The sequence below is a fragment of the Camellia sinensis genome, chromosome 4 (assembly GCF_055761805.1).
Source record: "Camellia sinensis isolate YWXY chromosome 4, ASM5576180v1, whole genome shotgun sequence".
NCBI classification, from domain to species: Eukaryota; Viridiplantae; Streptophyta; class Magnoliopsida; order Ericales; family Theaceae; genus Camellia; species Camellia sinensis.
Window position 1 is genome coordinate 96,854,381 of NC_138964.1, and position 15,295 is coordinate 96,869,675.

The following is a 15,295-nucleotide window of genomic DNA, read 5'->3' on the forward strand; positions in this document are numbered from 1 at the left end:
CTTTAGGAGATTCTTGAATATAAAATGAAGCCCCAGAAGTCTACTTTCCAATGGTGGTAGCCTCATAGCTGAAATCCAAGTGTACAAAAGGATAGGTCTGATTTAGCGAGGGCTGCTCAACTCTCTCTCTTAACGATTCATGCCCATCTTCTTCCCCAACTTGGTTTCTTCCCTCTCCTTCAATTTTCTTCAACTCCAAACCTCTAAAAAAGATGTTTTGGAAGATTTTTCAAAAATTTCACCTCTCTTTCATGCATTTCCACTTTGTCCTTGTTCGATTTATCGAAAAGCGCAACATTTAACGAAATGTGAGCCTCAGAACATCGTAGAAACTTTGTTTTCAAAATATTTTGAAAGAGAAGATTTTAAGGTCTAAAATCTTTTTGGCCCAAAAATGGGGTGTAAGGTTGGGATTTGACGCTCTTCTTGCCAAAGAAATCGAACCTTTGCATTGCACACCTTTCAGCATCAAGTAAGCGATCAGTGGCGCCTAAGTCTTAAGGGTGGTCAAAAATGGGGTGTCTACACAGGTTCATATTCATATTCTTATTCAAATGATATACAAAAATCAGAGTTCATGCTTAATCATACATGGTACATCCATTAGTGTTATCTTGCTTGTTAGGTCCATACGGAACCTTCGGTACCGGGAAACTTGTAACTTGCTTGAACCACCGTATTGTTACCCTCGGGTAAGGGCCATGAGACCACGGTATTATTACCCTGGTAAGGGCCTTGCTTATAAATGCACGGCATCGTTACCCCCGGGCAAGGGCCTTACTTATAAATGCATGGTATTGTTACCCCCGGGCAAGGGCCTTGTACTTGTAGACCATGGTATTATTACCCCCAGGCAAGGGCCTTATGCTAAGAATGCCACAAATACATTTCAAAAATTTGGACAATCATTCATTCATACAAAACATTGCATTTCAGAAAACTGATCATTTCATAGCATCAGAAAATAATTAAAGTTAAACATAACTTTACAGAGTTATTACTCACAGATGGCTCTGCTAGCAGATCATATAATGCGGACAAATCAAATAGATCAGGGAAAAGATAGCGCGTGACCTACACAAACTCATAACATATACACATTGAAACACAATATTAATTCCTTGATCAAACTTGATTTTTCTTGTCTTCTGTTTGAATAATCTTAAGGTCTACTACGCTTATTCTTTCTTTATGCAAATGAATCGTGTTCTCATTTCACATATTCTTTTATTACTAAATCATTTTTTTCTGAATAAATCAATTCCTTACTTGGCTTCTTAATCAAGTACTACTAAGTTATTGACTTATTCTTTAATCAACTAATTAATGTTGATTGTTAGCTTATTAATCTTTATTGAGCCATAAATCATGTCTAGAATGCTTTGCAAAGAGATGTGAATAAAAATGCGAACTAAATGCAATTTTTCAAAATATGTTGAAAATAAGGTCTTCGCTCGAGCGGACCTTTGGTCGCTCGAGCAGTCTGCAAAGCTCTGTAAAAATTTTGGTTGGCATTAATGTTTGCTCGAACGGTGACTTTACCGCTCCAACGGCCAGCAAATTTCCTGTGCTTTCAAAATCAGCAAAATAATTTTCAAACACATTTTTAAAACTTAAACTCTTGCATGAACTAATTTAAACATGTAATTTTATTGATAAACATGAACCCATGACTAATTTTTCAATTTCTAACACAAAAATCTCTTTGATCATTAAGATTAAAACCAATAATTTCATGAATATAATAATTCCAACATTCTTTTTCTTTATTTTATAAAACATAAATTAAAACCATAAAGCCCTTTCAAAATATTTACATGTAAAAAAATCAAACTAATTTTTTATTCTCAAATATAAATTATAATTTATTTCCAAATTTGTCCAAATTTAGATTTAATTTATTTTCTCCATGTCAAACCTAATTTCAAACCCACAAATTTTAAAACATGAATTAAACTTTCAAAACTATTGAAAAATTCATAATGCATGTACAATTGAAACTCAATTTCATGTTAAGACAACTAAATTCAAACCCAAAGCGATTAATTTCTAAATTAATTTCCATAAGTTGAACATTGTTCCAATTTCTTATTTTCTTTTTAATTACATAAAATTGACTTCAAGCTCTCTCTATTTTCCTTCAAAACATGAAATTGAAGTCATAAGCTCTTTAGAAAATCATTCACACGTATGAAATTAACATCAAAATTACTAATTTTATATTCTTATAAATTTTCTTCATATCAAACCCCAAATTCAAACTCATAAATCTTTTAAACATGAATTAAAGTTTCAAACTAATTATTTTTCAACTTATTTCTATAATCTTAAACTTAACTCAATTTGCAACCTCAACTTAATTCATAATCATAGATGTTCCAAAATATATTTAAATTGAATAATACTTTTAAATTAGATTACATGCATGGATTAAAATTCAAAATTAAAACAATTTCTAATTTTCATAATAAAATCACAACCTTGTCTAATTTTAAGATTAACTCCAAATTTTATGAACTTGATGTTTATAAAACTCTTTCCTTCTTCTCTTTAAAATATGAAATTGATTGACTCAAATCCTTTCAAAACTCATGGTGCATGCAAATACACATCTCATAGATATATATATATATCAAGGTTCCCAAACCCAAGCTCAATACAATTATTTTCATGTTTATTAACCGTAACCATGTTCTTGAATTAATTCTTCAATCTCTCCAAATTACATGTGAGAGGAAGTAAAAATAACCACAAGAATTATGTGGGTCCAGGCATTGCCACGTGGCATGGTTATGGATTATCGTGTATATGACAGTTATCAAATTCTTATCAAACACTGCATTAGTGTTTTATGTTATGCAAAACTTATCAGGATATGAAATCTTATTGATATAGAAGTCCTGAACAACCGAAGATTGTTTGGGATAGGACTTCTGGAACATTCAAATTACTTGAGAGGTAAGTCATTGGATATTATAAATAGGCAACACTCTTATGGGTTGAGGTACGCAATTTCTCTCTATGAATTACTCCATTAAATATTTTGATAATATTGAAGGACTGACTTGGGCTTCAGAGGACCCCTGGCTACTGCTATTGGTGTTTTGTCTTACAGATAGCAATTGTGTGGTGGTGCTATTCATCTTCTTCGCTGGATTTCTTTATCAACAAGTACGTGATTTTTCTTTGCCCGTACAATTGACGCCGCCTGTGGGAATAGACAAAATTCAATAAAGAAGATTATGCGGTTCTCCAATATTATATTGATCATTGATTATGTTGATCAGCCTAATAATTACACAATGACATGCTCGACATATTCATTATGTCGATCAAATCCACGATTGACGTTGGGATGAAGATATTTTATTATGTATTATGCTGAATTTTGATTATCTATGGAGCACGGAGTTTATGCATTATGATTCTAACCACGAATACATGGAAGATCAAATTATTATATCAGATTTTTATTATCTGAATAATATGAGTTTTTATACCAAACGTGGATGAAGACTATTATTTGGGTCAAATATGCTGAGATGGAGTTCGTGCTTTATCTTCATGAAGCGGGTTTTACTTGGTGAAGTAGATTGGCAGGTTTGACCAATTTTGAAAATCTTTGTCGAGCGGGTTTTGCTTGGCGAAGTAGGTTGGCAGGTTTGACCAACTTGAAAAATCTTTATCAAGCGGGTTTTGCTTAGTGAAGTAGGTTGGCAGGTTTGACCAATTTTGAAAAATCTTTATCGAGCGGGTTTTGCTTGATGAAGTAGATTGGCAGGTTTGACCAATTTTGAAAAATCTTTATCGAGAGGGTTTTGCTTGGTGAAGTAGATTGGCAGGTTTGACCAATTTTAAAAATCTTTGTCGAACAAAGTAGGTTGACAGGTTTGACCAACTTGAAAAATCTTTATGGAACGGGTTTTGCTTGGTGAAGTAGATTGGTAGGTTTGATCAATTTTGAAAATCTTTGTCGAGCAAAGTAGGTTAGCAGGTTTGACCAACTTAAAAAATCTTTGTCGAGCGGGTTTTGCTTGGCGAAGTAGATTGGCAAGTTTGACCAACTTTGAAAATCTTTGTAGAGCGGGTTTTGCTCAGCAAAGTAGGTTGGCAGGTTTGACCAACTTGAAAAATCTTTGTCGAACGGGTTTTGCTTGGCAAAGTGGGTTGGCAGGTTTGACCAACTTTAAAAAATTTTGTAGAGCAGGTTGGTGGGTTGTCCAACAGTGGGATTCCCTGTCGAGCAGGTTTTGCTTGTCAATAAGCAAGTTGGTGTTTTGGTAGTTCCTAACAAGATTAGGCATTCTTGGAATAAGTCCTTACAAGGTTATACATTTTCGGAATAAGTCCTAAGTTGGTTAGGTATTCTTGGAATAAGTCCTAACAAGGCATTTTTGGAATAAGTCCTAACTAGGTTAAGCTTTCTTGGAATAAGTCCTAGCAAGGCTAGGCATTTTCGGAATAAGTCCTAACGAGGTTAGGCATTCTCAGAATAAGTTTCAGTAAGGCTAGGTTTTTTCGAAATAAGTCTTAATAAAGTTATGCATTTTGGAATAAATCCTAGCACCTATGTATGGTTTTAGCTAGGCATTATTATACGACTATTTTTACTATAACAATAGAAAGCTCCCACTCTTTCACTGGGTTCAGAGAGAATGAAAGCTTGGGGGCAATTGAGAAGGAATAAAAATAACCACAAGAATTATGTGGGTCCAGGCAATGCCACGTGGCATGGTTATGGATTATCATGTATATGACAGTTATCAAATTCTTATCAAACACTGCATTAGTATTTTATGTTATGCAAAACTTATCAGGACATAAAATCTTGTTGATATAGAAGTCCTGAACAACCGGAGATTGTTTAGGATAGGACTTCTGGAACATTCAAATTACTTGAGAGGTAAGTCATTGGATATTATAAATAGGCAACACTCTTATGGGTTGAGATAAGCAATTTCTATCTATGAATTACTCCATTAAATATTTTGATAATATTAAAGGACTGACTTGGGCGTCGGAGGCCCCCAGCTACGGCTGGGGGTGTTTTGTCTTGCAGATAGCGATTGTGTGGTGGTGTTATTCATCTTCTTCGTTGGATTTCTTTATCAACAAGTACGTGATTTTTCTTTGCCCGTACAACATGCATTTGATTCTAGTTCTTCCTTGAATTCATGTGATGGGTGACTTATTTACAAAAATTAAGGTTGGAATGCTTACCAAAAGCTTAAATTCTTGAGTTCCTTGATGAGTTCATGAGTTTTCCCCCATCAATTTCTCTTCTTCCTTCTCAATTTCTTGAGGTTCATGGACTCTCTCTCTCTCTCTCTGCCTCTCTCGGCTTTCTCTATATTTTTGACTACAAAGCTTTAGAACATACATCACACACTCGCACACCACTACTCTAGTTTTATCTACACTTTTCTTTGATTAATAAATGAATAAGATTAGCTCAGTGACTAATTATGTATTAACTCAATCAAACCAACTTAGTCTTGACTAATTTCGAGTAACACTTGGTTTAATTAATCCCATTAAACCCAATTAAGTCTTGATTGGCACATAATTAAATTACTTTTAACTAATCATAAACTCCACATAATTTAATTTATTTAATTTGACTTTCTTTAGAGCCTAATTAATTATATTAAGATTTATCATTCTAAATCAGATTTTTAATCAAACTCCCAGAAGGCTCCAAATATTAAATTAAACTTATTTCCATCCTCATTTTTAGTTTCTTAAATCATTAAGATCTTCAATTTCAGATTAAACTTCAAAATCCTTACCAATAAATTACATACTCAATTGAATACCCCAATTGAATACCTCACAAGTAAATTTAACTCATAATAATCTTAATTTCCAATTCTCATAACTTAATTAACTCCAATTCGGACCCAATTAATCAAATCTCAATTTTACAAATCTGAATCGAATATTTAATTAAGCTCCCATACGGTCCGATACTCGAAATTAAACTAATTGAATTCACCAATTATACTCTCTTGAGCCATGTAGGCTTTCAATTTCTAATTACAAAATAAATCCCCAATAGAATCATATACGAATCAAACTAAATAATTCTTATAACCCCAAATTAAATTAGAACAATGGGCAATTAAAATTCAAATCTCCTTAATTAATTAAGTGCTAATCATTATACGTGGTGGGATCGTCACAGAACGCCTTCGAATACTCCACGCTTGAATCTCCAGATTCCACTGAAGAAGAGCACTCTTGAAGTAGAACACTCAAACAATCAAACTCTTTGATGTATGTTTGTCAAACCAAGTGAGTTTAATACTCAATCAAGCATTAAAGAAAACTAGCACAATAGCTCCAGAAGAAAATCCTAGAACCCTCAAAGAAGATCTGGAAGCCGTACCCTAGATTTGCAGCAAACTGCAGTTTTATAGTTGCTGGATCGTGATCTCCGCTCGAGCATAGGAATGGACGCTTGAGCGGGGACACTAATACACGTGTTCCAAACCAGGGGCTACGCTCGAGCGTTGAAACTTACGCTCGAGAATAAAATCACACCTCACAGTATTTTTGCAGACAAGCCAATGTACTAAGAAGGTGAAAACGCCGTTCGAGCGCAACTTTCCCCGCTCGAGCGGAAAGACCAAAAACAAAGGAATAATTACAACTCGATTAACCCAAGCTTGTTCGCGGAAATGGCAATAACTAGGGTCCTAACAATCTTTCCCTTTGTCAATTCCCGGACAAAACTTTTCTAAGAATTTTTCCTAACAAACACGTGCACTAGACAATCTAACTAACACAATCAAGAGCACCATGCGAACAAAATAAAAAAAACTACAAAACCACAAGAGCCGATTTGATTGGGAAACACTCAGAAACATTTTAAACAATCCACCTATGGAAACAACATTACAAACCAAAATTATGGAACCAGATAAGACAAATAGATCGAAATAAGCACAATAGTCAAATATATATCTAAAGTGATCTATTCCCAATATCCATGCAGCAACAAAACTTATCCATGCTATGTCTAAGTGTTGAAACAAAAACAAATGTCTAGCAATTCGAAAATGTCTAGCAATTTGAAAACAACAAAACTACTCCCCTTTTTTGGTTTGGGAGACAAAAAATAAATAAAAAAAAACAGAAGGGAAACAAGAATAAAAACTGTCCAAAGAACAAAAGATACTGTCCAAGGAGAGAGAAACAGGTATCAAAGATTCAGTAGCGACGGAGGTTGCTGTAGCTGAAGCAGAGTCAAGATCTGAGCAATATGCTAAGAAGACTTAGCAATAGACTCCTCAATGCGACTGGAAGAGGCCTCCATGGCAGTGATCTAGGCATATGTGGAGGTCATAAGATCAGTAAGTCGAGCATTAAAGATATCCATCTGGCCCTCCAAGTGATCAAAACGGGAAACCATGGCCTGCTCAAACTAACACAGCTGGACTTTGATAGAACGAGCTGGAGGAGGTTGCTCCCCCTCATCTGTAACAGCAGCATAAACTCCACTTCCTCAACCAGAGGACCATCACCTGCACCAGAACCACCCACCCTAGAAAGACCCCCTTTGACATGTGACTGACTCTGGGAGACGGTATTTTTGGTGAACGGTCGGGTAGGAAAGGCAAACTCATCCTCTTCAAAAGTAGGAACATCAAGTTTGGACAAAAGATGGTTGATTAGACAACTATACGGTAACTCTAACTGTTTGTTGCTTATAACAACGATGATCTTGCGAAGGATAAGAGTGGAAAGATTGATGGAGAGATGGCAAGCGATGCAGAATAGAACAAAACCTTGTTCTTGATTGTTTTCAGAATAATGAGTGATGACTATGATATTTGCACAGACAATAAGATTGAGCAAACGGAACTGGGAAAGGAGCTCATTTTGTTTTATCAAGGCTCCCTTGATCCAAGTACGGAATGTACCACACAATGCAGTGGCCACCTCGTTGAAATCACAAGAGGGTCGAACAGGGAAGGGATAGTGATACGAAAAGACTTGGTCAATGCCTAATAGCTCACGGATAAGATCAGTGGAAATGGAGATGGACTTAGACCTAAGCCAGGTGGTGAAAGAAGGCCCAATATCATCAATGCCCTCGATGTTATAATAAAACTCCCAAACCCAGTCAAGATTTTGATGACCAGAGAAAGAGAGAACCAAGTCACCTCTTAATGGATCAAACAAAGGCCGAATGGGAATGGACTCAAATGTAATGGGTTGCACATTGCGTTCTAAGTAGACTGTCCTAGAGACATAAAACTCTTGAAAAGTCTTAGCTTTGTCGGCTGAAGGGAAACGGTCAAAGTTATAAGTGGGGCGGTTGGCCATAGACTTACGGTGTTTGGAAGTGGACATGGCTAAAGCAAAAGGCAAACCCAATGACCACTACACCTCCCAAACCAAAACAAGAACCAAAACCATTAGGCAAAAAAAAAAAAAAAAAAACCACTAGTAACAAAGTCCAAATATACAAGATTCAAATTGCCAAAAGTAGTAATCAAACCCCAAAGAACCAAAGTGCAAAACACAGTATAACATGATCCAGTAAAAAATAAATCAACCATGGAGATCATAGTTCACAACAAGAGCATAATAAAAGGCAAACCCAAAAGCTATGAGTTACCAACGTCCCAATATAGTATAAGGCATAGTACCAGACACAGAACACAAGAATTCCAACAAGAATCAAAACCAATTAGTGATCAAAACCAAAACCAATTAGTGAAAATTCAGTGATAAAAAGCAATAACCTGCACTAGAGAAATCAAATCTAGGACAGATAAAATGCTACTCCTACGGCCAAACCCCAAATCAAAAGCACCAAACCCTAACGCAGACAGAAAAGAGAGAGAAAAAAATTGAATAAATAAATAAATAAATAAAACCATAAAGGGGGAAAGACTTACTAGAGACAAACCAGGGGAGAGAAGGAAAGAAGAAAATTACCAACGCATAGTCCAAGCAAGTCGCAATCGAAACCCTAGGCAAGAAAGAGAGAGGCAGTCGCGAAAAAGGGGAAATAAGTTAGCCTGAAAAGATGGGTTGAAGAATTTATACAAGGGCTTACCGTTCAAGTGTAACTCTGAACGCTCTAGTGGACTCACTTACGCGCGTCTCACCGCTCGAGCTAAGAATATGGCGCTGGAGTGCAAAATACAAGTTCTCAAAATCTCACGCACTCTACAAAATTACTAGATAATGGAAAAATCCGCTTGAGCGCTATGTTTGTCGTTCGAGTGGGTAAGAAAGAACAACCAAGGCAAAAAAACACCCTTTTGAGCAGTTTAAAATAACGCACTCTGTGAAGAGAGACCTAAAACAAACAGAGGTGAGCACAATAGCAAGACTGTGACACTAAGACGAGATAATCCACAAACCACGATGCCCGAAAACTCACAATTTTGACAATATGAATCACAATATTCATGAGCAAATCATGTAAACATCAATCAATAAGCATAAGCTATATGGGAATGCATAATTCAAAGACAAACATGAGAGCTCACATAATGCATGTGTGTGTGTGTGTGTGTGTGTGTGTGTGCAATCCTTGAGAGGCTACATAGCTAGAGTTAATCGTTGTAGTGATTAGATGGCTAGACCTCCGGCAAGAGAAACGAAACATCATAGAGAAAAGTCAAACCACTAGAAATGAAGCGGTGTTTGTTAAGTAAAAGCGGAGGCTCCCCCTTAATCAATGAGTCTATTTATTTTATATTAGATTTTTGAGTTTTCTTGCTTGTGGGCACTCACGGGTGGCATGCACACTCAAGAGTATTGAGACCAAACCAGAGAAGCATCGAATCAATAAGGATGGCCTGCTTGGTACCTCTTCGGTAGCCTTTTCCTAATGCCCGGACTTCAATGAACTGAGGTAGGAACTGTGAAAGTGAAAAATGATGGTAGATGGTTAAGAGACGCAACATCACCCATGATATGCTAGTATAGGTCAATTCCTCTGAAAATGTATAAGAGACACTCTTAGAGGTCCATAGAGAACTTTGATCACTTGTGCGGAAACCCCTACACCAGTTTATCTCAAGGATGTGTACAAAATGAGATCATGAAGTCAATGAGTATGAGCATTCAGAATGAGCTATGAACAAAGAAGAATGAAATCTTGCAAGCAGCATAAGAGGTGTTCATATGAGTCTAAATGTAGAGATGACAAGAATCAATGACAATTAGATTATAGCATCCAAGTACACATAAAGCCAATCACTCACACCCACTCAAGCAACAGGTCACGCCTTAGTGACTGAGCACTACACCCAAGGTCTTTCTATAGAACTCAAACCTAAGAAGATTAAGGAATTTTGTAAAAATATCAGCCTTTTGATGCTCACTGGGTACATGTTTAAGAACAACAAGGCCTTTTTCCACTAACTCTTGAATGAAATGATGACGAATGTCAATGTGCTTGGTGCGAGAGTGTTGGATAGGATTTTTAGAAATATTAATGGCACTTGTATTGTCACAGAAAAGGGTGAGGTGTTCTGGTCTATACCATAATCATGAAGCATTTGCTTCATCCACAACATTTGTGCACAACAACTCCCTGCTGCAATGTACTTAGCCTCAGAGGTCGAAAGAGAGATGACATTTTGCTTTTTGCTATGCCAGGCAACCAGATTATTCCCAAGGTAAAAACACCCTCCAGATGTGCTTTTACGATCATCAACACACCCTGCCCAGTCGGCATCAGAAAAACCTGTGATTTCAGCAGTAATGTCGGTCATGAACCAAATCCCGTATTAACATACTTAATGATACGTTTGATTGTAAGCAGATGAGACTCTTTAGGACAGGCTTGGTAACGAACACAAACACCTACACTAAATGCAATGTCAAGACGACTGGTTGTGAGGTACAAGAGACTCCCTATCATACTCCTATAAAGGGTAGGATCAACATCAGTATTATAGGAATCTTTAGAAAGGTGAAGGCTAGTGCTCATGGAAGTGCGAGCATGTTTGGTTGACTCTAGACCGAACTTAGACACAAGGTTTTTGGCATACTTGGTTTGAGAAACAAACGTACCCGAAATAGACTGTTTAATTTCAAGACCCAAGAAGTAAGACAACTCCCCCATCATGCTCATTTCAAACTCATGTGTCATGCAATCCAAGAAATATTTCACAAGAAAATCAGTAGTGGATCCAAACACAATATCATCAACATAAATTTGAGCAACAAGTATATGAGACTTAGTATATTTTACAAATAAGGTCTTGTCCACACTACCCCTTTGAAAATTATTATCAAGCAGAAAGGTAGTAAGTCTATCATACCAAGCACGAGGGGCTTGTTTCAACCCATTTAATGCCTTGTCTAACTTGTAGACATGGTGTGGACATTTTGGGTCCTTAAATCCTTTTGGTTACTTAACATAAGCCTCTTCTTTCAAGTACCCATTCAGAAAGACATTTTTCACTTCCATTTAGAACAATTTGAACCCAAGAAAGCATACAACACCCAGTAAAATGCGAATAGATTTTAGACGTGCAACAGGGGCAAACGTCTTCTTATAATCAACACCCTCTTCTTAAGTATACCCTTGAGCAACCAACCTTTCTTATATATATATATATATATATATCTGTTACCCTTGAGTAATAGAAGCAAACAACACATGTTCTCTCTCTCAATCAATATAACAATAACAATAATACATGCCAAGAGCTACAAATAAATAATTACAAATATCAATACACCACATTTACTTCCTTAACATCCACAACGAAATTACACAAACAGACTTATGGACTTCTTAACTCTTCAACTATGAATTCAAAGTCTTTTCCTGAAAATGAAATAAAACAAATGATAAGCACGATTTGCCTAGTAGGAATCTCATAGTTTTACAACAATAGCTAACCCACAGACAAAAATGATCATGCATGCAAGGTGATACCATATAGTAAGGTGACATTTTGTAAGCTCAAAATATTGCACGTAGAGTATCTTTTCTCAAAAATTTCTTTGAACATTTAAGGAAAACTTGTAGTCATGAAAATCATCCCTCATGATTAGAAAGACCATAAATCCTCTTTGAAAACAATTATGTTTAAGGAACAACATTATTTTAAATTTTTACCCAATTCCAAAATATTTCGCGTTTCATTTCCATTTTTCCCTTATACTATTTACAATCACTATGACTCCATAATGTCAAAATTCAATTTCCTTTATGTTCAAAAAGACAATCCTCATACACTCAACTCCAACTTGTCTAACAATTACCTCACATTAACATTTGCATTACCAAATAGAATACAAGCATAATACAAGAATAACATTCCCTTTTTAATTCAAATTTTCAATTATTTACAAAACAAAACTCATAATCTTCCATCATAGTCACAAGCAATCCATTTGAGTGCATCTTCACCAATTCCTAATCCAATTACGATTTCATTTTCCATTCTTTCAATTAATTTCATATCAAATACCGGATCCAGTAACAAGTCATCTCCATGAGTCACACGCTTTACCGGTCATAAGCTGGAACGAATGCGGAACCTCACGCTTTACTGGTCACAAACCGGAATGAACGTGGAACCTCAACATACCACACGCTTTACCGGGCGCTACTCCGGAAGGAAGGTGGAACCTATTTCAAGTGCTACGCTTTGACGATTCAAAATACGGCGGGAAACGGACCCCAAGGTAACATCACAATCAATCATTTTAATTAGTGGGCAATGCCAACACATCTTCCATTATTTTCACAACACATTAGTTCAATACACATCCACCATATGTTAAATTCCATTTACATAACAAGTACACAATATGTTCCACCACCTTCTCCATTATTCATTAAATCATTCATTGTTTTGTTACAAAAATATAACAACACATCCATAAAGGCATAAAGTGTTCACAATTCTTGGGTTCAAACTATTTTTTTTTTTTACTTTTCCATATTATTATCAACTCTTCAAATTCAATTTTTACAACACATTGATTATCAATTACTAACCAAGGTCATAAATTAAATCTCCAAAATTTAATTTCTTTGATACAACTCCTTCATATAACACCTTCATATTTCACAATATCTCATTTATCATTGTTCACACTCATCTTAACCCAACATAGACTTAATTTCATAAATTTAATGTTAATTGAAGTATTCTTCATTTTTCAAAATAAAACTTCATAACTAGAGTTAAACATAAATTTGGGCTTTTAGTTTTGAGGTATAAAACCTCTTTCTAACTACATAATAAAATTCTTAAATCTTCACTTCATCATTTTTTTTCACAAATCCCATATCATTAACAATTTCTTTCCCCCAAATTTTGTTCCATATTATAACATGATTTATAATATCCACAATAAAAGTTCAATCACAAATTTTTACATAATTTCCAAACACTTCCAAAATTTAATTAAACTTGTATATGTACAATTTAATACCTTAATTTCATGATACTACTTTCAATTTAAGCAAAATCATCATCTATCTTCATGTATCAAGCTAGGGTTTTAAGAGAAATCATAGTTTTTCACCCAAACACTTTTTATTCCAACTTTTCTATTAATTATACATCCAAATTCCTAAGCCCATAATCATAACCCAACTAGTAAACCCCAACATTTCAAACCCTAAGCCCCAATCTCATGATTTATCATAATATGCTCAAAAATATAAATTTTGTAGTTGTATAAGGAAAATACCACAAATCTATCTATAAAAAAGAGTATTGAAGGAGAACTAGAAACCCCTACCTCAAAGACCAAGAAAATAAGCTAGATCAAGAACCTCCTTTCAAAAATCCAAAATCCAATTGGTTGAAAATGTTGAGCTTCAAGTATTCTTTACTTTTGGGTAAGGGATCTTGGCCAAATATTTGAGAAATGGAAGCTATTTGGATCAAGAAATCAAGGGTTTTCGGACCTAGGGTGAAGGGAAGGAAGAGAAAAAATAAAAGTGGAGAGAATGATCTAGAAAATCACTTTTTAAGTTGCTAAATTCTCGCAGTCCGCTCGAGTGCATTTGCTTCTAGCATAGATACCAAAACTTCAAATGGACATAACTCTCTCACTCGGGCTCCGTTTTAGGTTGTTCTGGTGTCCAAATCGAAGCCCCGAAAACAATATTTCCAATGGTTCTAGCCTTACACCCAAATTCAAAGTGTGGAAAAAGAAAAGGGCAAAAGAGAGATGGTTATTCATAAGAAAATTATTTGAATCAAAGTTTTTGATCCAATCTTACTTTGCCATCATGTTATCACTTCAATCAATGTCCCAAAATGAAACAAGGAGGCTCCGAACACAATAATAAAAGGTCAAAAACAATCCCACTAGTCCCAAAAATTCAGACTCAACCAGGCGGACCGCTTTAGCGTCCAATCTGCCGCTCGAGCGAACAGACCAACAAAGCCGACCGCTCGAGCGAACACTCTTGTGCTCGAGTGAGAATTCACAACTCTCAGAATTTCGGATAGACTGTAAAAGTACTGGGAGCCTCACAAGGCCGCTCGAGCGTCAACTCTTACACTCGAGCAGAGGGAAAATTTTGGAGTGTTATAGTACCATTCTCATCAGATTTATTTTTAAAGATCCACTTAGTACCTATCACGTTCATGTTATAGGTCTAGAAATAAGAGTCCAAACTTTGTTACGTTCAAATTGACGTAATTCTTCATGCATAGCATTAATCCAACTATCATCTAGTAAGGCCTCTTTTATATTTTTAGGTTCAATTAACGACACATAGCACATATGAGATACCTCTTTCTGAATTTGTTTCCTGATTTTCATTCTGCCAGAGACACTTCCAATTACCTGTTGAGTTGGATGATTCAGTCTTACTCTTGCTAATGGTTTTAACTCCGGACTAGTAATGATGAGAGCATTGGAGGTGGTGTTTCTTTGTACATTCTTTTGATTTGGACTTACCATTGAAGTTGGTACCGGCTCACCTTCTTGGGTTTGACCCTGTGCTTCTCCTTGTCTTTGTGGTTTAGTATCCAAGATTGGAGACTCATCATATTCTTCCTCATATATTGCTGGCATAGGAGAACCTGTGTCATTTATAACCACATTGATTGATTCCATTAGAGATAAAGTGTGCAGGTTATAGATACGAAAAGCTCTACTAGTGGTTGAATACCCTAGAAAAATACCTTCATCACTTCAGGAGTCAAATTTGCCCAAGGGCTCTCTATTTTAGAAAATGTAACATTTACTCCCAAAAGTTTTGAAGTATTTTACATTTGGTTTCAATCCTTTCCACAATTCATATGGAGTTTCTAAAGTGTCGGATCTTAAATATACACGA

General features: G+C 35.7%; 1 protein-coding gene across 3 annotated transcripts in view; it reads right to left on the reverse strand.

Annotated features, from left to right (window-relative positions):
- The window catches only part of LOC114272160 (uncharacterized), a 32,451-nt gene that overhangs the window by 4,400 nt on the left and 12,756 nt on the right, over positions 1–15,295 (reverse strand). The window contains exon 2 of one of the 3 annotated variants that reach the window (XM_082925370.1): positions 11,683–11,806. The exons of 1 other annotated variant lie outside the window; for it this stretch is intronic. The gene's annotated coding sequence lies outside the window, so the exon portion shown is untranslated. Of the gene's footprint in view, positions 1–11,682; positions 11,807–14,643; positions 15,039–15,295 lie in introns of those variants that run through there. One more of the 3 variants, XM_082925366.1, reaches the window with a different exon arrangement.